At 42.7% G+C, this 22,319-nt stretch overlaps 1 long non-coding RNA gene across 2 annotated transcripts; it reads right to left on the reverse strand.

Moving 5' to 3' along the window:
- Positions 1 to 5,619: 5,619 nt before the first annotated feature.
- LOC113032281 (uncharacterized) lies at positions 5,620 to 21,111 on the reverse strand. Of its 2 annotated transcripts, XR_003273854.2 has the most exons (5): positions 20,805 to 21,111; positions 19,033 to 19,078; positions 15,596 to 15,874; positions 10,553 to 10,804; positions 5,620 to 7,387 (listed from the first exon to the last, which is right to left on the reverse strand). It is a non-coding gene; the product is annotated as an uncharacterized LOC113032281 (long non-coding RNA). The 2 variants fall into 2 exon arrangements; XR_003273855.2 differs by lacking the exon at positions 19,033 to 19,078.
- Between the last annotated feature and the right edge of the window lie 1,208 nt (positions 21,112 to 22,319).

The following is a 22,319-nucleotide window of genomic DNA, read 5'->3' on the forward strand; positions in this document are numbered from 1 at the left end:
CTCAGGAGAAAATATGTAAATATAGAATATTTCATTTCTTTGAATAATTCCCCATAGTTTCAAGAAAAGCCTGGCACAGCATTATACACCGTATATTATATACTGTGAAAATAAGGGAATTAAGTTAATTTGAGAAATAAACTGCATGTCTGAAGGTTCAAATATACTTTATAGTTAATTTACCAATACAAGTTTACAACATTCATCACTCGTGGGTCTTTTCTCAGCCTGAGCCGTTTCAAGATTAGATCACTGAAAAGACACAGTTCCTCCAACGTCCAGACAGATCCATCTCTAAACCATCTGAGGCCACTGAATAAAACACATTTCATGCAAGTCACTGAACATTTCCTGTCCTTCATCCACAATGCCACCCACAGCCCACAAACACGGAGGCCCTCACAAGTTTAAAATCTCACGCATTACCATGGGAGCCAGCCAGATAAAACTCCACCCTCACTGCTTTCACCTTATTGCCTCTATGTGGCCCTGATATGGCAACAGAGGGACAATGGCCAGCTTGTGTGTAGCTTCAGATTTAATGCTGGGGAGTAAATGGTGATGTGGGGGTGCAGTTGTTGTTCCAAACAGAAGTGTAAGTATACTCAGAGGGTGTGGTGCAACTGTTAAAAAGCAGACACTGACAGTCGCCTTGAACTTGAACCCCACCCCCCCGAGGTCCCCTTGACCTTAGCTCTTTTCCCGTGCTCCTCTCTGCCCTCAGCGGTGGTGGCGGCCTTTGTTGAGCTGTCGGCATTAACTCTTCGCGCCTCTCTCTCACAACCAACTCCTCCCCACCCAACGCTCTGTCCTCCATCTTCCCCGGGGGCCAAGCCTCTTCTTCCTCTTCGTCTTCTTCTGTAACCACTTCCCCCTGTATTTCTGATTTTGTGTGTACCCATCTGCTCTGTGCAAACTCCCCACACTCCAGTGGGGAATTTTGTTTTCCCAGAATGCTAATCTGACCCCCAGGGTGGGTGGGTGGGGGGGGTGTTCATTCCCACATTCTGGATCTGGGATTTATTCTTTTGTTTTTAAGGAGAGAAGCACTGCAGGATTTGTCCTATCACAGGGCAAAGGATAACTACTGTAGGTATAAAAGCTGAAGTCTGTTACAGCATTATGAGCAAGATTTGTGATTAAAGCCATCAAAGAACTGATGATTTTCAGGAATTCTCCAATCTTTAATCTTCTGAACCCTGACCAGCATTTTAACTTTCACCCAACTGCTTCAATAAATGTGTACCGGATCCCCAAACGTGTCATTTAATTTTTACAAGACTATAAAACCACATTTAGCTTCCGTCTCCCTAGTTGCCCCTGTTTATAGGATTTTGCCTCCAAGCTACTCACGTTCCCAGGAGCTCTGCTCTGATTGTGTCTTGCACCATTATCATTGTTTTTATTTTTTGTCATTTTTAAGAGATTTGTCTCCAAAATTAGGACCTGTCACTGATCAAAAATGAAGCAGCTTTCAAAGGAGTTGCACTGCATTTTTGATTTTGTCAAAACACCTCCATGGTATGAACAACAACTCGGATGCTAGCGGGGGCAAGAAGACGGAAGGAGAGGAGGAGAGGAGCAGAGTGATTTAATCTGCTAATTTTTCTCAGGTCTTTTGGCTTTTGACAGGCAAGTGTAATGGTCCTTCAAGTAATGGAATCAGCCACTCAAGCAATACACACACACACTTGCTCACAGACGCATGCACACACATTCACTAGCTAAAAGCATGCCTGTTTTGCATACGAATGACATCACCGTAAAGTTTTCTGGGGAGGTTTTTGGCGGTTGGGGAGGACAGAGGGGGACGTGGTGGAGAGCAGCCCTATGAAAGGAAAAACATTAGTCAAATCACTTCCCGCTTCAGTCACCCGCCCCGGCCAAACTACTTGACATTCCACAACAGGGCTCGCTCGCCTTCAAGAAAAAGCATCCTCAGTGATCCGGACGTCTAACTCATCAGGCCTAAGCTGCAAGTTTTACTAGCCTCTCCTGCTTGAGTATTTCTCCTTCATTTTATACATAAATAAGCTCCAAGTGATGGCTTTGGGGTGTGAGAGGATTTTAAGCTTAATGTTTTAACTGCTACCTGTGCAGATGACAAAACTTCAATTTGAAATGTCATCCTGCAAAGGTAAAAACCTTGTCACTCTCACTTTTTTTTAACTTTTAAGTTAGGCTGAAACACTGAAGGTCCTCGTTTACTGCACACAATTCTATTACCTTTCCAAACTCCATTAGCCAAACTGAAAAATGCAGGGATGTCAAGCTGCAAGCTAGATTATGGTACTGAGTTGCCATCCTGAGAAATACAAAAACACGTTAATACTGGTGTCATTTACCTCCCTTCTCTTATGCAGTCAAACATGATGTCACAATTTTTCATGTCAGTGAAACGTGAAGAGTAATGGGGGATGTCTAAGTTTAAACAGGAGTTTGGGTTAAATGTGAACGTTTTATAAGAGTGTGTGCTATGTAATCTCAGCTTCAAAAAAATGAAGGTTATTTTGTGAAGTGCAACAACATAGCTAACATCCAGTCATTTAAATATGATTTCAACATTACTAGTGAAAGTCCAGTATTCACTGTTTTGCTTAGGTTTGCTAAATAGTACTACCCTAACTTGTTTAACTTAAGTAAACTTTACTTAGTGTTTTTGAGGCAACAGGTTTGTGTAATTTTTTTCAAGTTCTGGGAACTAATCAGATTTTACACTGTATTAGCAAATGATACTAAAAATATTTAAAGTAGAAACATTCAGAATGGAGCATAATCGATAAATTATACAGCATTTAATGCAGCAGTACTTATTTGTTAATTATGCTCATTCATAGCACCTTATGGTGGTTTAACTATTTTTGTATGCTGTTACTAATCATCAAATGTTTGCATGTTTTTTTATGTTGCATCATAATATTCAAAGTAAGCAGTATCAAGATTTTCAGCTCGAAAGTAATACATCGTTTCCCTTTTGAAATGTATAGGAGCAGAAGTATGAAAGATGCTTTTCCAGAAAAGGGAAAATCATTAAGTCAGTGTTACTGGAGTTCCCATGAGTCTCCTTATTTGGCAGCTCGAACCCCCTAGTTGTCAGATTTCCAGATTTCTTCACTACTAGGAACAAAAGCATTGCCAAGCACACAAGAGGAACATCGTGATACATGGTTTTCCAATCATATGTTCTCTATTTAGAAAAGCAGTTATTCAGACTATTTTTCAAATGAAGAAATACTCGTTCCAGTCTGACTTACAGACCCGCTGTCCATTCCGTCTGCCCTTTCAGCTTCATGATGGTAATGTATTTATAGGAAAAATAAATCATCTGATAATCAAAGTGGAACAATCGTGTTTAATAACATTTAAAATTTTATCTGAATGGCATAAGCCACTTTTTACCCATGCGAACACTGTGTGTGTGCGTGTGTGTGCAAGGCGCTAAAATTTGATCCTCTAGCTGCCACTCGTCAGATTGCTTATCAAGAAATCCTTCAATAATCTCCACACCGAAGAGACCAACTCTCCGCTCACACACACACACGTCCGCGGCTTTATTCTTTATTTATTATAAATGAAACATCACGCTCGACAACATATCCTTCAGAGCTTCTGATGTCATTTTGTCTTTGCTCTATGAACAGAATGACCAGCTGCCACACTGCGAAGCAGCTCACAAAGGTGGACAGATCTGGACGGACGCCCACTTTTTCTGGCTCCAGCTACGACAGCATCCAAAGACACACACATCCTCTGTCCTTGCAACCAGTTGCAAACATGTTTTCCCCCCAAAATCACACAGAATGGCCTCCTAGGGTTGCATTCCTGCATACCAATGCAATTCTGAGCAACTTGTGAAAGTTCATCACAAAGCATCACACCAGTTCCAAGACCTTGGACGTGCACCAAACCCCGCCATTTCCCACTTTTGGACCCCTCTTGTCACCATGCTCCTTGTGTTCTCGTCAATCAAATTGTTCTGCGGACCCCTTTGCAGTTTTTCTTTAAATCTGCTCCAAGTCATGTTAATGTCATTGAGACGCCATCTTGGAATCAATTTCTTCAGTCTCATGATTGGCCGTTGTGAGCAGCCATTTTGTGCTATATGTCAAAAGGAAGCCACACCCCATCGCTATAAACACAGCTCCCCAAACACAAGACTTACTGTCATTTAGGATGCCAACTGCACAAAGCAAAATGCGGGGTCAACTTTTTCGTTTTTTACTCAGCGGCCCGACAAACCTTTAATTCTGAGCAGCTAGAACTTTGACTGTGATCCAACATGGCTGCAAACGACAGCCCGGTTGTACGCCGTCACTCCAGCTTGCTCTAGTATGCTTAACATTGACACTCAGTTCATTAAAGCCTATAGTGCTTGGCTAATGCAGCTTGCCTCTTGGCAGAATGACAAAAACTGTGAATCAGATTATGAGGGCCATAACACAGCCAAGAAACACAGAGGGCGAGTGGAGTTGTCACAGAGGACCATGCTAGCTCTTTGGATGTTAACGCCTGGGACATAATGTAATTGCCGCCTGCCCTGGTTAATAAGGGCATTGTAATATTTGCATGGAGTTTATGTGTACTATGGCTCATTTGAACGTGCAGCGCAGCTGTAAACAAGAGGAGAGTAGCTCGTAAAGCCTCGGCTGCTACAAACCGAGAATGCAGACACCCATGGGGGTGCATCGAAGCTGCGTTAAAAACCTCTTTCATTGAATTACATGAGACTTCATAAAAGAGAGGGAATGAATGAAAAGAGCTGCCAAATCAACCTGTACTGTAAAGGGTTACATTTCATTTGTTTTACAGTGGGATTACCCTTTTTTACATGACAATGCTAATGAATTGTGAGGGGCCCATATGTCGGTGTTGGCGCATTCGCCATATGTGGTGTCAGACAGCAAATCACGTAGGGGAAGTGTTTTGTGCAGCACACAGTAGCTCGCAAAGCGACAGCGCTGCACACAGATTATCACAATCCAGGGTGAGGGTGCTATGGGTTCTTTATTTTCCCCAAACTTGGAATAACAGCAGGTTAAATGACATGTGGCTGGCTTATTATTCATCATCATTCATTCACAACAAACACCAAGGTTAAGATTTTTATTGGTTACTAGAGAGAGCGCCTTTGTCCTGATTAATTTTACACCAAAAGAGGACAGAACTGTTCTGTTTCTCTCCAGTGTAGGTTGCGTATGAACACCCACATCCCTGATGGTGTTTAGAAAATTGTTTGATCTCGGGGGAATTGTTATAATCTTTTCATTTGGCAGTGACGATGTGCTGAAACTGAACTGCGGTAGATTTCTCTGTAGATGTGACTAAAGCAGCAAAATCATTAAGGAAAAGCACATTTAGGTTTTGTTTGTTTTTATAGATTTTTCCATTTTTAATTTTAGAAAACTGTAACCTCTTCTGTCTCTCATTTTAAGGACAGTTATTTACATTTATATTTCTTTCTTTCAGTGAATTACATCACTGCTGACCAGGCTCAGCCACAGCTCAAGGACACTTCAGCACTATGTGCGGCTGATTAATGTACTTTTCCATTTATCACTAGACGATCCTGCCAGCCAGCGATATGCAACCAAAACTGATCAAAAGCATGCACAAGACATGTTTCATTGTTTTCATTGTAAACCTTTATTACTATTTCAACAGTTTTCCATACAAAGGCACGTGTGGTGAACACTCATTCACAAAGATGAGATTGCATAATACAAACATTGTTGCTTATATAAACAGTATGCTATTCAAAGCTAAATAGATATATTTGATCTACATTTAAGGAAAAGGGAGATTTAGTGCAACTGATTTAATTATTTTAGACCACAATTCATGGTTTTCAAGCCTCTGGACTGATTTCAGAAGAGTGACTTTTTTTTGCTAGAGATTAAAAACATAATTTCAAGCTTATCCAGGCAGATAAGTAATTGTCTTGAGCACTGGGATGTGCATGATTATCAAAAGAATACATTTTCTAAATTAGGCCAAGATAGTCTCCCTTGAATCAATTGCAAAAGCGCTGCATAGACATAGATTGTCTAAAGTAATATTTAAAAGATTTGCATAGATTATCAATCGTAATAAAAAATTTGCCACTTCCCGAAAATTAATATAGAATGAATTAGGCCCTGATAGTACTTGCCTTATTGCATTTGGGTGCATGTGTGTGTGCGGGCGTGTGTGTCGCTGTGTGTTAATGTCAAGAACAGGAAATTAAGGCAGTGTTTGAAGCCAATGTATTTGTCATGTCTCACCCAAAGATGTATCATTACACTAAAGCAGGTAACTATTATGTGCCAAACTGCTGTGCCTCAACGACTGCTATAGGGAGCAGCTTTTAATAGTGTGGCATGTTCTGTATACACGCAGAGCTACTTCCTGCTGATCAAACACACTCCAACCATCAGGAATATTAAATGCTTGAGTCCACATTTACTCAGACTCTGGCTCATGGCTGCACAGTCGAAAGCTGCAAATATGAGATTCAATCCATCCACTGATGAAAATGCTGTATCCTGTCATCTGTCACACACTCACACACACATCCTGACTGTAATTTCTGTTTCACTATATTAATAACTGGAACGTCAGCACCTCATAAACCATTTCTCTTGATGATGTCTGAAGGAATTTCTGTAAACTGATGGCTCAAAACATAATCCAAAATAAATATGAAAAGGTTTTTTTCCCCTAAACAATAAAGAAAGGAAAAAAAGAGAACAGTTGCATAGAGTATAAAGACGACAGCTCACTCCTTCGCCATTGTGTCAGCTGACACACGGAGCTGTCCAATCGCAGTGCAGTATTATTCACTGCTGCCGTGGGTCTCACATTCACATGTCTTTTGAGTCCTAGCAACTATAACAAAAGAGAAAATGAGCAAAATATGGGCTACAAATCATCAAATACAACCTACATTAAGTGGAGCCTATGACAGCTGAGGACAGATTATATTCCTTCATGTCTAAACAATATTTTTTTACAATCAAATATAGGATAATAATTACAAAATTCAGTGCCACATCTACAAATAAAATAATTAAGAGTCACAATTATCAAGCAGTTCCTCCAGCCTTCGGGCTGCTTATTTTCCAACGAGTCCCACAGGTTTCCATGATTGGAGTCCATGATGTTTGCTCAGTTAAAACACCAAAAGTCATTCACAAGCAGTCCAGGCTGAGTGTTGGTTCGAGCGATGCATCAAGGAGACATACACAGCGTTCCACAGTTATGGCAGGAATCACTGCCGGCTCGCATGCAGACAGCATCGCCATCCTCCGTGTTTACTCCAGCTAAAAGGCAGCGAATGAAGGAGGAGTCCCACCGTCCTCCTTTTGTGTGCTCTGTCCATTCTGGATCCCCCTGCACCAATCACATTTATCTAAAAAAAAAAAAAAAAAAAGAATGAGTCAAAACACACCTTGAGGCCAATCATGTGAATGTCAAAACAATTATTTGAGACAATGGACTGTGAAGTCCAATTTATGTATCAAAAGAAGGCTTGTTCTCAGTGCTCTTTAAACATGAAAAAAATACTTATTAGGTTTTTCTTCCTTGTGTGTCCTAAATCTGGCCGAGTTAAGTACACCTTCGTGTACCAGCCAAGGGGATTGAGACTGAAGTTGAAAGGCCTTAACAGGAGCCTGGTACGCTACAAGCTGCTAATACAAAGAGGAAGCATGTGACACACCCTAAGCTAGGCTAAGTTGGACTTCAGAAGACCATCAAACCCCCTTTTCTGTTACATTTTCGAGCAGCTCAGACAAGCAACTTAAAATATTATAGCAGGTCACCAAGTTCAGAATTAGCCAATAATGCGTCCATCTAGCTTAGATCTAGCTTAAATCAACAACCACTGCGCTAATTACCATTGTCTGAGCTATTAACAAGCATCACGTTAGCCTTGGCATTTAGCATTACTGTGTGAGGGTGCTCTCTGCCAGTGAGGAAAGAGTGGGGGCTGCAGGGAGTGGCTAACAGTAGAGGTTGGCGACATAAAAGGCAGTTTCGGGTATTGGTGTCGCTTTGAGTTATTGGCATCATGGTCTTGTTTTGTTGAGAGGACTACAGTGAATAAGCTTGTTAATGGTAAATTTACAGCCCCAGCATGTGGCCTAATAAAACCAGGGGATAGAGAGGATGATGAGAATGATTGCCATTGCCATTTTGTGTGTGTGTGTTCAGGAGGGTGTGTGCGATGGCGATGAGGAGGGGGGTGTAGTTAGAGAAAAGGGAGAGAGAAAAGTGGAAGGCGCCGGTAATTAAGAGTCTAAAAGAGTGTGAGAGAGGCGCACACTGCTCAAAGCAAACTTTGAGCCTGGATTCCTCACTTTTTATTTATGCATCCCGACTTGAACCTCCCTCCTCCAACTTCACTCTCTCCCCCCCGCTCTTTACTTGTCTCCCCTTGCTGAATGAATAGCTATCGCAGTGCTACAGTGTCCCACACTGTCTAGCAACACCCTCCTGCATCCTCCAACCTTTTTTCAACAGCACCCCCCTCCAGTATGGTCCTGAATAGGGAGCCGAATTGAGCAAACAGTCAGGCTGTCAGCTCAATAGGAGGTCTGGCCGTGAACTTGAAGTCCTTCCCAGGCCCCGAGCCTTACATTAGGGTAGGAGGGGTGGAGATGGTTGGGGAGACAAGAGACGGTGGGGTGGGGGGATTGGTGGAGATGGGGGTTTGCAGCCAGACTTTTGGGGGCCCCCTACGTGCCAGTGTTGGGGGGACCCCTGCCACCGAGGTTCCCAAGCCTGGTGCTCTTGCAGGAGCAATGGGGGCAGGGTGCCCCAGCTGCCTGCTAACCCTCCCCTCCCCCTGTAGCACTCAGTCTGGGCAGGAGGGGTGCTGACGGTGGGGTTTGTGCAGGCGGGACAGTGTCTGCTCCCCTGCCAAAGCTCCTCTAGACCCTCACACACACTCGCACAAAGACGCACACATGAATACACCGATCCAGACACAAGCCGTGCCCACCCCCTCTCCTCTATCAGCTCGCAGGCCTCCCAGGCTTCTCATCATCTCATTAGCCAACGCCAGCCACTCCACTGTCTACTGTTTGCATTGTTTTGGGCTCTGCATAATTTACACAGTAAATTGAGAATGGCCTCGGCCCCCTTTGCTCAATCTACCACCTGTTTATAGAGGCCTGGCAGTGATTAGTGCACTTTGCGTTTGACACAGTTACCACAAGACTTCTCAGGAAAGCCAAGCGACTCCTTCGCTTAAGGCGGCATCGTCAAATATTCAAATTAATTAAGCTTAGTTTGACCTAATTGGGGAACTGGAATCATTAACAGTGTATTCTGTCTAAATACAGAAAATTAGTGATTTAATTTAAAGAACACATATATATATATATATAATTGAACATTTTTGGCCAAATTATTTAAAAGAAAACAAAATTTGATGTTAAGATGTTTCCTGTCTTTGCCAAGTCTCCTTTGCTGTTTTTACCTTGACTTGGGGGTTGTGGCAGTTTCTGTTAGCCCCAGGCATCCTACTATAAGTTACCATTAGCACAGTCTCTCTGACCCACACGCCACAGACACAAACAAAGGGAGGTTTCTGTGTTAAGATGACAAAAGTAAGCATTGTTTACCAGCCATCTTACTTAATCAAGCCCAGCTAACGCTAATTGGTGTTTTGGTTTAAGCGGTTTTCAACGTTGGGAGCTCCCCGGTTGAAGAAATGCCGCACCACAACGAGCTCATGCAAGGAGAACAATACTCAACTTGTCTGAGCACCGACTGCCCTCCAATACTCACCACTCACTTAAAGAGAGACTTTTCAGTACTAAATCATGCTCTTACAACTTCACCATCTTGTCTTTATTTTTTCTCTCTGCCTCTTTCTGCCTCTCTCCTGCTTTGTTTTGGGCTTTTTATGTGCTGCAGTGTCCCTGTAAAAGACTATGAATCATAACTTCCACTCAACCGATGTTGCCCACCTTGACATTTCTTTTGACCTCATTTAAAGAGCTGAACGGAGATTTTTAGAATTATTTTAAAAAGCCATACCTCTGTCACAGATTACTGTCAAAATCATTAAATATTATATCACAGTTTTTTAGGTTCAGTGACTAAAATTTTCTTACTAAGCTGCTCAACTTATGGAGTAATCAGCTGTGCTTGTCTGTCGTCCAGAAGGCACGGATTGCATCGTAGCTCCAAAATGGCAGGCGCCGCCATGTCGGGGCAGGCATGTGAGGATGGCATCAGAATTCCCAAACGGGAAAGAAAAACTTGCGCTTCGAGGACAGATGCCCACTGAACGCCTCCTGAGAGAGGCATTGAGAGCGGAGTGATTTAATGTGTACGCACATACAAAACACGCTCCACCCACATCAACCCTCCCCTCCTTCCCATCAGCGCATCTCATGAGTCGTGCAATTAACAAACGTATCAGAGGCAATTAAAACGGAGGGTATATCACGCCGGAGAAGGCGCGAGGGCACGGAGAGATGGAGATATTGCGATATGATGGAGAGTCAGGGAGGTGCCAATAGAAAAATGAAGCATGGCGGGCGCAGTGGGTTTGGTGTGTTACCTGCACTGACTGGTCTTCCCACTTCCATTTCATGCCAGCGTTGCTCTAAGATGGTGGCGCGGGCTGCGTTTCGCTGTACAGGAAAAAGGGGCAGTCTGCTGAGGATGGAGTGGATGAGGAAGGGAAGAGGAGGAGGGAAGAGGCAATGCAGTGGAGGGCGAGGAGAGAGGGAGGGCAGAATCAACAACAACCCCTCCTCCTTCTCTGTTTTTCAGTCTTCTTTTGCCAGCTTTCCTTCAGTAATGTGGTAGCCTGCACAGAAAACATAGATGGAGAAATCAGAGGGTAAAATTGAACATTTAAACTATGTAGCTTATCCACAAAAGCACACATGTACAGTTCACAAAAATATACAAACACACGAATGCACGCGCGCGCACACACACACACCTTTTCATGTCTGTTCTCATGGTACAGTCTGCCCCTGAGCATGCAAATGACTTTCATTATGTAAATGCATGCAAATCAGATCCAACCATCTGAGAATCAAGGGTGGGAAAGAAAAAAAAACTAGACACAGAGATTGAATAAAAGAAAGAAAGAGAAAAAGCGACAAGAGAAAAATCCTTTTGAGTGGCAGGAGGCGGTAAGTTAGGTAAACGCTCTGCTGAAAACAACGCCAGACCAATTGGGCAAACACGATTACCTTCTTTTATTGTGTCTATTACCTAATTTTTTCATTCAATTTACTGCATCCTTGTTTTTTTTTTCCAGGTTTTTGATGTTAAAGGCTTTTCCTGCATAAACAATATATCACCTAAAATTCAAGAACAGTTAATGTTTTAAATCCACCATTCCACCGCATACTTTGCATCTGACACCTGCAGTTAAGCATGGAAATAATGGAAATAATGTAGCATTTCAGCATCGATAGAATTATAAACAGTAGTTGAGTACTTTACATGCTCACCAGTTGAGCTAACTTGGATTTCATGTAGCAAATCTACTTTTCCTTAAGCCTTTAAGGCTGACTTAAAGTCTACACTCTAAATTTAAATAGTGTCTCTGCAGCATTTCTCTATGTTTCTATGTGCATCCGTGCAAAATAATAAGCACGACTAGCTTAAAGCAAGCCATTAGGTGGCTAAATGTCATTAACACTAACACAGAACAACCACTGTGGATTTCAGATGAAAGGGGGAATTGTTAATTGTTTAAATCAGCGTCTGTCTCTGCCACAATCCTTCCCTCAATTACCCACACCTGCACATGCAAACCTGGGAGTCTAAAACAAAAGTAGCACAGTGCAGCCAGCTTGCTAAGTTCAATATTCCCAAGCAGGTGGACTCTGTATCTTGCATAGTTCTTGAACCCTATTCAAAGTAATCAACAAAGAAAGCTGACTAATCGGTGAACGGACCATGCTGTCTGATTTTACTAATACTCTGAGCCAAGCAGAAAGGATCCTCCATTAGCCAGAGAGGAGGGAGCCAGCTTTTGTCTCTGGGTGTCAGTAGGGGAAGGCCACGTCTGAAATTGGAATAAGGTGGTAAAACCAGGGGTGACTTGGAGTGTGAGAGAGTTGGGGTGGGTAAGCAGGGAGGGGAAGGACTACAGGGGTGGGGTATTGCTGAATGGTGGCAAACCTCTCCTAATTGGCACTTGACATTTTTTTGCCATTGGCACTAGAGTGGGCCAGCTTTCAAGCCCTCTCTGGGTCCTTGTTGGAAAAGTGCCTTATGCAAATATGGCGAATGGGCTCTATTGTGAAGCCTCTGATATTAACAGCTCACGCAACAATGAAATTGTGTGCTTACTCTGGACTCGTAGGTGTGTGAGAGAGAGCTAGACAATGGGAGCGGGAGCAGCTTCAGTCTGAACAGACCCTCCATCGGATGCTTTGCCAAGTCATTTCACCAGAATGGGCTTTTCTGAGGACCGAGGCTCTCAGTAAAAGCTTTATTAATGACTGAAACAAACAAATGCATGCACTGTTTTGCTCTGGCTCTGAGAGTGTCTCTATTTGTACTGATGCTGAATGGCTTGATTTATTATGGTTGAAAATACTGAAGGTATGTACAGAAAAGGCTTCATTCTCTTTAAATGATAGTTCCCCTCCTAAAACATCAATGTCTCAGTTCTAAATGTGAAAATGTATTCATGCTTCTGTGCAGTGCCGCACTCCCTCTGATACTTCTTTCTTCTCCGTGTGCCCGCATTGTTTACCCTTAACTCGCTCCCTTGGGTGAGCACTGCTTGAGTTCTAAAGATATCTGCAGAATCCCTTCGGAGAAAACTTGGCATGGGAGAAATGTAGCAAAACTAAGCTTTGTTTTCAAATGCAGTGAAAATGATAAGAGGCCTGTGCTGGACAGCTCAACTAAAACTTCTAAGTCAACAAGGTCTGAGGCGCTCTTGTCTTCTGACAACGCAACACAAACGTAATTTTTACATCCATGCAACTAAAAACCAACAAGGAGACAAACAGAGCAAGTGGGTAAGACAACGACAGTCACCCCCCGTGTGGTCCGAGCTCAGTCAAAGTACACCTGTTACTGCTAAGTTGCCAAACTTAATCTCCTTTGTCTGAGGAGGCCCATTGACTTTTGCAACTGCCCAAGATACATTCATTTCTATGCGTGCATAAGGGGGTGGAGGGAATGCCAGTGTTGTAGAAAATAACAGGGTCTGTCCTTACACTCTGGCCCAACAGTGAAGCCATTTTCCAAGCCCTGTTGGTGTGTTCCGTCAAGAGAAAGAGAGGCAGAGAAAAGGGGCCAAGAATCACTGGGTTATTCAGAAAGCTGTCTGGCTGCTCGGACCCGGCAGGCCTGAAAGGGAGGCAAAGGGGTGCATTGTCCCTCAGTGACAAGTGGACTAGCTCTATTGACTGTAAAGTCTACTTATGGGGGGGCAAGTAGGACCCGACCACAATGGCTGTTTTTCTATTTGACACTTGGAGTCTAAATCTGCTTGCCCAGTGCATGAAAGCTAAGACAAACCCACCACCCTCCTCCTTCTCTTTCCTCTCCCTGGCTGCTTTCCTTTACATGCTTTCTCCTCGCGCCCTCTTTCTATTTCCAACACTGCCATGGGACAGAGAAAAAGAGAGAGCAAAGGCCCTAAGGTGTTTTTGAGGAACTCTCCTATCTTTATGCTGTTTTCAGGCAAGCATAAGCTAATACAGTTTCTGCACTAAGTTCCCTAGTGTGAAGTGTTAGTGATATAACTGTGCCACACACCGAGCCAGAACAAAGCATTTGTACCATGACATGCGTCTCCCAGGGCACTGCTTAGGGTATAAACACAATCTGTCCAAGACTTCAGTTCCCATTTAGACCCAACAGTGTAACTGACACAAAAAAGATGCAAAGGGAGAAAACTATTCTCCACAATGCACAAAATGTTTCTGCCTTACACCTGTTATATGCTAATTTCATAAATACAAACCACACCTGTGTAGATATACAGGAGTCTGGATATTGGGCACGCACAATCATTAATCTATCAGTTGCATTATGTGATAAAAAGCCCTACATACAACGCTGTAAAACTAAAGAAATAAAGGGGAAAAGGACATGTAGGGACGTAGCAACACAACAGAGAGAGAACCAGGTACTACTTTGCCATCCAAGAAGGTGACATCTCTGGCTGTCACTTCCTGTCAGGGCCCTCGTTCCTCTCTCTTACTAGCAGAGCCCAAAGCTCAAGTGTCACACTCAGCACCTGCAATGCAGCAGGCAGGCACAACCGCAGGGCTCGAAGAGATTGACATTGCGAGGTAAGGTTGCCTCACAAGCTTTTAGTAATTTCACTTCAGTCCTGCACAACTGTTTAGAATTTGTACCCTGTCAAGCTAAATATATCCAAACCCGAGGGTGATGTTTTAGCTGCACCACAATGAGATAGCACGCCACACGTGGAATTCGCTATGTACCACCAGAGCTTTGAGACCTAGGATACAATTCTTAGTGGCCTTTCTCAGCAGGAGTAACCCTCCAGCTTTGATGGGCAGAACAGAAATCACACCTTCAATCAGCCATCAGAGGCCTTGAGGTTGAAGATCTGATTGACCAATTACTCCTCACCATGAGTCCAGGCAAAGAACCTAAAGGCTGAGATTGTTCTCCTTCGCTCACTCGTGGATCTTGTCACTAGGGGTACTTTCTGCTTGATTGCCCCTGGACCACTCCCCCTCTGAACCCAACACGTACACACAGCAGCATTCAGTGAGATCCCATCGGGCCTTTCCACATGGTAGCACCTCATGCAATGGAGGCTTTGCCACGGCCCATTCACAACCAAGCCAACTGTCACGTCAAATCAAACAACGGCCAGGACCCCAAATTAAACATCTTTTCATGCAAAAGGAAAAAGGGAGTAGGTGGAACGAAGAAGAAAAAAATCAACAACAGCTAACTTAACAAAACTGGCCTCAAACAAATTCTTGTCTGTGCGCTTAGCTGCCAGTGGGGCGTTGGGAGACCAGATTAACTCGGAGGGACCATTCTTAACTCACACAATCCAATCCAAGTTGGAACATATGTATAATTCATAGCACCGTATGCAGCTCAAAGGCCCACATTCTTTTCATATTGCATGGTCTCTTAATGCCAAAAATGCAAGCAGTAAGACTGAATTACATGGAGACAAATAAATAGAGCGTTGTCCAAACTAGCCAGTAAACTGGCAAGTCCTTTAGTCACTTGGTGTTGGCTAATCAGAGACCAGTTACTTTGGTGAATCGGTGTGGGGTTGTTGTTTTTTTTTTAGCAAGCTTGTCACTCCTAACCATGTGATACTAAGTCTAAACCCATGCATGCAGCCCCACACAGAAGGATCATGGGGCTTATTAGATTAAAAGTGATCCTGTTGTACCAACCTTACTGTTATGGATCACTGCCACTGGCTACAGAGAGCTAAAGGAAATATGTGTGGCAATGTCCCATTTATTTGTACATGACTAACAACGATACCCAGCATTACGAGCTGCGGATGGATCAAAAAAGGGGCCTCAGACTTGAGTTTAACAAAAGGCACACACATGTATTCACACACATTCCATCACCAACAGATAAGACACAAGAAAAACATGCAGCCTACCTTTTGTTGCATCGCATTCCCGTCTTCTTTAAAATGTAGTCCATTTTCTTCTCTCATGTTACAATTCTTCTGGCAAAGTTTGCATTTTCTTGTAGGGAGGCGCATTTGGGGTCTTGATGCCTTTTCAGGAGTGTAATGGGATTCTTGTTACTTTCGGTTATCTAGCTTTATGAAGAATGTACATCACTCATACAGCTAGATAACCAAAGATAACAACCAACCCCTAAGGCTACCCATCCTCTCAATCTGCAGGCGAAGTAACATGGGCCAAGTTCTGACCTATAAGCAGAGGAGAGGGTTGTTAATTAAAACCTATTATATCATTATATGTCTCCACTGCTTTTTATAAAATGATTTTAAGAATTACAAACTAACTTGAGACGGAGCTAAAAATCATGTCAAAAGTCTGATTTTAGGGAGAGAAAAATCAAAGAGCAGTTCATAGCATTTCTTTTGTGGCTTACGGCCTTTTTTCTTCGCTCATCCTACAGCAGCCCTTAAATGTCCTGACCCTTTATTTTATGATGTCATCATGTGGCTCCCTCTCTCCGCCTCAAACAACCTCAACCAATTGGAAACTTCCCTTTGTCCGCCAAAAGCTTTGATTGGCCTGTGAGTAACGCCTGTATATTAAAAACCCAACAAGTCAAACAATCAGCAAGAGGCACCAATTTAAAAAAAGGTTGCTGAGCAAGTCCAAACCAACTAAGGCTACAACCTTCCTTTCTCCAGCCCAGCGCCCATCCCTACAGCGCACCCGCCTCACCCGCTGACTAGCTCCATAGGAGGGTGATGGCTTCAAACACCGCCCCCTGCCATGACCCAAATGCATTTTTAAATTAAAAGAAGATCCCGGCTGTTTGACTACAAAAGGAACTGGTTTGTCTTCATTTAAATTATCTGATGCCAAAGCAGTCAGCCAATGATGGTGGTTGGCGCCAAAGCATAGATCGGGGGGGTTATTATATGTATATATATATATATATATATATATATATATATGTAGAGAAAAATTCTCCTACATATCATGAAAGAACAAGTGCTAAACATACCCTTTAGTATCCAAATGTGTCCAGAGACCATGCAAAAACAAAACTAAACACACACAAAACAAATCTTATCCTACATGGCTACGGACTATGCTATATAACACTCACAGACACACACACTCCCTTTCACACATGCTGTGGTGGCACATGGCACGAGGTCCCATCTAATTAAGGCTGCTCTGTGTGCCCAGATCCCTGTTGTGGCAGGCTCCTCCCCCACAAACGCCACCACCAAGTAAAGCTTTACTGACTGAAGGAAGATGGAGAGATATTGAGAGAGAATGAGAGACTAACTCAATATCCTCAGTCTTCATCGCACACCCAAACCTGCGAACACACAACCTGACTGGCATTACCAGAGATGGCTACATCTCCGTTACCAAATAACAAATCACCCGGCCATTGTTCTCCCTCTTGATTACAATTTACAGAAGGTCTTCTTTTTCTTCTTCGAATGCCTGAAAATATTTTGATTTCAAAGTATTTTGTTTCCATTTAGACGGCTGTCAGCATTACACTGTTCTTCATCAATGTCCTTTGTTTCAATCCACAAGGACAAAGCAAAGACCTTTAAAAGCAGAAACATGCCTTAGTTCCTAGATTGCTGCTTCAGTGGAGAACATACACACACACACCTAAATGTACCACATTTAGGTATGTGTGTGTGTGTGTGTGTGTGTGTGTGTGTGTGTGTGTGTGTGTGTGTGTGTGTGTGTGTGTGTGTGTGTGTGCTTTCAGATGTTCAGTAGATAACTGCAGAAAACATCAAACTACACACTGTGACTTAGAAATAAATACACACAGATACATGCAATCTCTCTCTCACACACATACACAAAAAATGCAATACTATTAATAGCTCATTTGATGTATTTTAGCTATAGTCTACATTAAGTGAATCAGAATATTTAAAAACTAAATGTTAAGAGATAACTTCCACTTATTATTAAGTAGTCTTTTACAAAACTATTAGACTTCAGTAGGCTATTCTTTTAATGCAATCATATTTTACATTAATTAAGGCTACAACAATAACCTAATGCTTTTTTTTATTTCTATCTAGAAAACTAGAAATGTTTTGCAGCATCAATTTAAAATAAAATAAGTATTGTTGTTTTCAATTTTAGTGTTTAGTAAGTTTTTTTTTAACTCATTAGTAATTCATGGTAATTATTCTGAATGCAGATGGTGCAATATTAACATTTAAATAAATATTTTTTTCATGATTTTCAAGCTGAAAAAGGAAAAAAAAATCACGATTTTTAAAATGTTCAGACTGCATTGGATTATTTCAGTTATTTTTGCTTTTTCAGTCGTAGTCCCCTAAGTGCTGCATTCCATATAATTCTGTTAATCTCATACAATTGCATCATTTTGTCTTCTGCCTTATTGTCCCTACAGTGTTTAGCTTTCATGATGTTATTATTAACACCATGTGTTCACAAAATGAAGTTTGTGAACATTAAAATATATATATATGTTCTTTAAAAGTTTAAATGAGCCAAAAACCCCTGGTTTTAAGTCTTCGTTTGGACCCTTTTCTCCAAAATTTCAAAGCATGTTTAGGGCATAAATGGAACTCCAGCTTCTTGATCTCCATTATTTAAACAAACCTCATCAGGCCCTGCTATTGGCCAAAGATGAGCATGACGTCAACAAATCCTGTGCCTCTAATTGTGGAAAAAAATATGCAAAGGTGCAGAGCAGATTAGCAAGAAATGGATTCATATTGCAAAGTGTCATTGGTTCTCATCTGATTAAACCCGCGCGATAAGTCCTATTAAAACGTTTCATTTAATCGCGACTGAGCGACTGCATTTTGGAGGCAACAAAGACAATTGTGCAGGAGGGCAAAAGTATTTTACCCACATTTTAAGCCACTTTAAAGGATGAATACAGAAATAAACAGAGTGTAAGTCACACTGTGGTGAGGCAGGCCCACTGTGTCTGATGAGCATACGCACTGTTTTTGCAGTGATAGGGCAACTCGCCTTAAAATGAGGCTTTGCAGAAATTACGCAATTAATAGTAATTTCCACAACCTATGACAAAATCCTGTGACGTTTAAAATAAGAGCCCAGATTTTGACATGCAGCTTCGAGTGTCTTCATCTTATTCTTTGTTAGATTTTAAACTTGAGTCTGCACTTCATATATTTATTATTATTATTATTATTATTATTATTATTATTATTATTATTATTATTATTATTATTATTATTATTGTTGTTGTTGTTGTTGTTGTTGTTGTAGATAAATACACTTGTATTTTTTTTAAAGCAATTACGTCAAAATAAAACATATTATTCCATCAAACTTTGAAAAAATAACCACGGAAGCCTGAGGGTGATATGAGTGACAGTGAGAGCTGGTTATCCATATTACCTACAGTAAATCACGTGTTGTGAGGCCGCTGAATGTCTCTCCAGCGGTTCCTGGAAAAAAGAGACGATGATTTTACTCTTCAAAATGACTACAATGCCTAACTGCCCAATTTTGGTTATTGTAGACTTCGTTTAACCAGCAAAGATCGTCAGAAAATTCTATTTTGTCACGACAAGGACAAAATATTTTTTTAAAACAAAAACTCCGATAGTAGGTGAAGTAAGGTGCACTGAGTGATACTTCAGCAGTAGTACTTTTAATACTTTGTTATCTGTATTTTTACAATAATGTACAACCTGCCATTTTTACAGTGGTGTCGCAAATATCTCTAAAATACACGGTGCATATGAACTTCATTTAAAGCCCTGTACAGAAATCCTCTCCTTATTTGTTCCACCCCACAGTTGCCAATTGTGTGTGTGTGTGTGTGTGTGTGTGTGTGTGTGTGTGTGTGTGTGTGTGTGTGTGTGTGTGTGTGTGTGTGTGTGTGTGTGTGTGTGTGTGTTGCTAGATAAATACTCTAAAGTTGCGTGGCCGATATATTTTGGCTTAAACTGGAAAATGAATCTGAATTTTGTGCAAAGGTTGCACAAAATCGTTGTTTTCTAAATTCTCCCCTCCTCCCTAAGCCTGCACACAAATTAATACCCTCATGTTCATCATGTGAAATATTTCATAATCTCCTTTTTTTCTTTTTGCTTCAAACCCCCTGAAAGCTCAACGGCCTCAGTTTTTCTCCCCTAATGTATCCGGGGGCGCACACGTGTTCTCTGTACAGGCCTCTCGGCGCACACGTGTGGACTGGATATTTGGCCTTGTGATCCCTTTATCCGCCAACCATGGGTGTGAACACGATCACTTTGTCTTATTACGCATGCATTGCAGGTCTGTGTGCTAGTAATCCTCATATCTGAGCCACATGGTAGCAAAGAGTCCTGCAAGGGCTTAATTTGGGGGGAAAAGACACAAAAGGATTTAATTTTTTCCCCACATCCTGATCGTGTCAAATTTTGTTGGGTTTTCGTGCCATATGTTGCCTGTCTCTGCAGCTCCCGCTTCTGCAGCAAACAGAGCTTGAGAAGTGACCCTGCTAAGTGCCTGGAGGTGTGTATGAGAAATGAAATCAAGGCTGGAAGCGCCTTTTGGCCTGTGTGGCTCTCTGTGAATCGCTTTGTATGAAGCCTGCACACAATGCGTCATAAAGGCTGGGTCTGAAAAAAGAGTACTTTTTCTTTAAAACAGAGACAAACCACTTCAAATTAGAAGTTGCTCTTTCACACACGTATTCCACAGTGCAGGTTTGTTTCCACATGTTTTAGCTGTTACTTTCCACCTGTGCACTACTCCATATTCTACTAAGTGAATCAACCCATAATTTTTCTTTCTGAAGCTTTCAATATCGATTTGTATTTTTTTAAGCACACTGAATTAAGAGACAAAATGTCATGAACACTGAGTTGCCACTTGGTTTTCCTCTCAACAGCTGCCATTGTGAGTGAAACATCACCTCCTACTTTACCCTCATCAGAGCATCAAAACAGAAACAAAAATAACGGTAAATTCAGAGCCCAGGACCTGCTGCTCAAACACACAGCGCCCATATTCGCCTGCTGCTGACACATCCAGCCTGTGTGCATCCTGCTCCGTTATGCGTGCAGATCGGCGGCGTGCACGGCGCGGATGCGAACGGTCTTTCCTCCGTGATTTTCGCCGCTAATCCCCAACCGCTTTCACCTTCCCCCCTTTGGAGAAAACACAGATTATATTGATACTCACGCCGTCGCCTGGGAGTCTCCGCGGCGTCCGCTCTCCAAAATCGAGAAGCGTGCGGCTCGGGAGATGGAGACCAACTGAGTTGCCGGAGGCTGGACCGCACGGTCTTCATGGCTGCGGCTGGCCGTGACGTCTGCCTTGCTCCATCCATTCAGCTTCCCTCGGACGGGTTTTCCCCCTGTTTTATTATCATCCCCATTATTTCTCTCGGAGGTGGATCTCGCCTCCCCCCTTCCTCCCCGCGCTGTCCCCGGTACTCGCCATTCCTCTCGTCAGATGCAATATGAACTCAAAACATGCCTGCTCTAAAAACATATAGGCTACCACCACCAAGGCCCTCCCCTTTATGACACGATGCAGGTCTGCTTTTTTGTCTCCACCCTCTAAAAAAATGAAAGCATAAGTGGTCTTGAATAAGGATTCAAGCTCAAGTTCTGTCCTCAATGATAAAAAAGAATCCTCGAAACTAATAATCTGAGTTAGTGTAGAATGGCTTTATTCGACGTCATATTTGAGACTACAGATACCAAAATCTTGGCAACACTCCTTATATTGCATGACATTTGGTCATCATATTAATAATCAGTTCTCTAATTGATTATAAACTGGTATCATCAGCTCAATCAAATATTCAGCATCGTCTCTGCTGTCTCTATTTCAGGTCTATTTGGGAGTTTCACATATCAAGGGTGTCGTTGTGAGCGTCGTTTTGGACCATGTGGGGATTATAAAAAGTTTCGTGTAATCTTGTCTGGCTACTAGTATTCATTTGACACAAAGCCCCCGGCGGAGACTGCGGCCTCCGCTCATGCCTGGATCAAGTGCGCACATCCACTATTCTCATTGTCTACGTCTTTGATACAGAGGAGTCCAGGAATGTGACCAGGGGGTGAAGACCGTGCAAATCAGCTTTTACTGTCACCGCCGAGCCCAGAGCCCGCAGACAAGAGCCAAGAAAGGGGGTCTGGGTCACTTGATTATCATAATAATTAGATCGCGGGGATAAAAATCTCCTTTGAATAAATTACTGGTTCAATAGGAGGCGCGACTGCCAAAGAGACAACTTTGTCAGGCCCGGGTTTGTTGTCAGGGGGTTCTCCCTGCCTACCAATGTCCCGGGCTCCCCTTTTCTTTCTCTCCAAATTTTGGACGCTTTCCTGGAGATCAAACTCTAAATACGGCTACTGTTTCTCTCCTCCCCTCCTCTCGCCCTCGCCGATGCCTGGTTACCGAGTTCGGGCAGGCAGGCAGGCTAGTCTCGAGCTCTCGAAAGCAAGAGTGGTTGGTGGTGGCTAATGGGCTAAGGACCGGGCACAATAGGTTGGGTGCACAATCCAGCCGCCCGCCCTCCTCCTAACCCCCATCACTTCTCCTCCTCCCCTCCATCAACCCTCTTATTCCATCGGCTGCATGGGAACCCGGACACCGAGGTGCACCAGGGGCCGCTCAGCATTGTGGTGGCACATCCCAAGTTCATTAGCACCCATCAGGCCATTCCTGCAAGGCATAGCAGTTAAC

This window comes from Astatotilapia calliptera, chromosome 11 (genome assembly GCF_964374335.1).
Source record: "Astatotilapia calliptera chromosome 11, fAstCal68.1, whole genome shotgun sequence".
NCBI lineage: Eukaryota > Metazoa > Chordata > Actinopteri > Cichliformes > Cichlidae > Astatotilapia > Astatotilapia calliptera.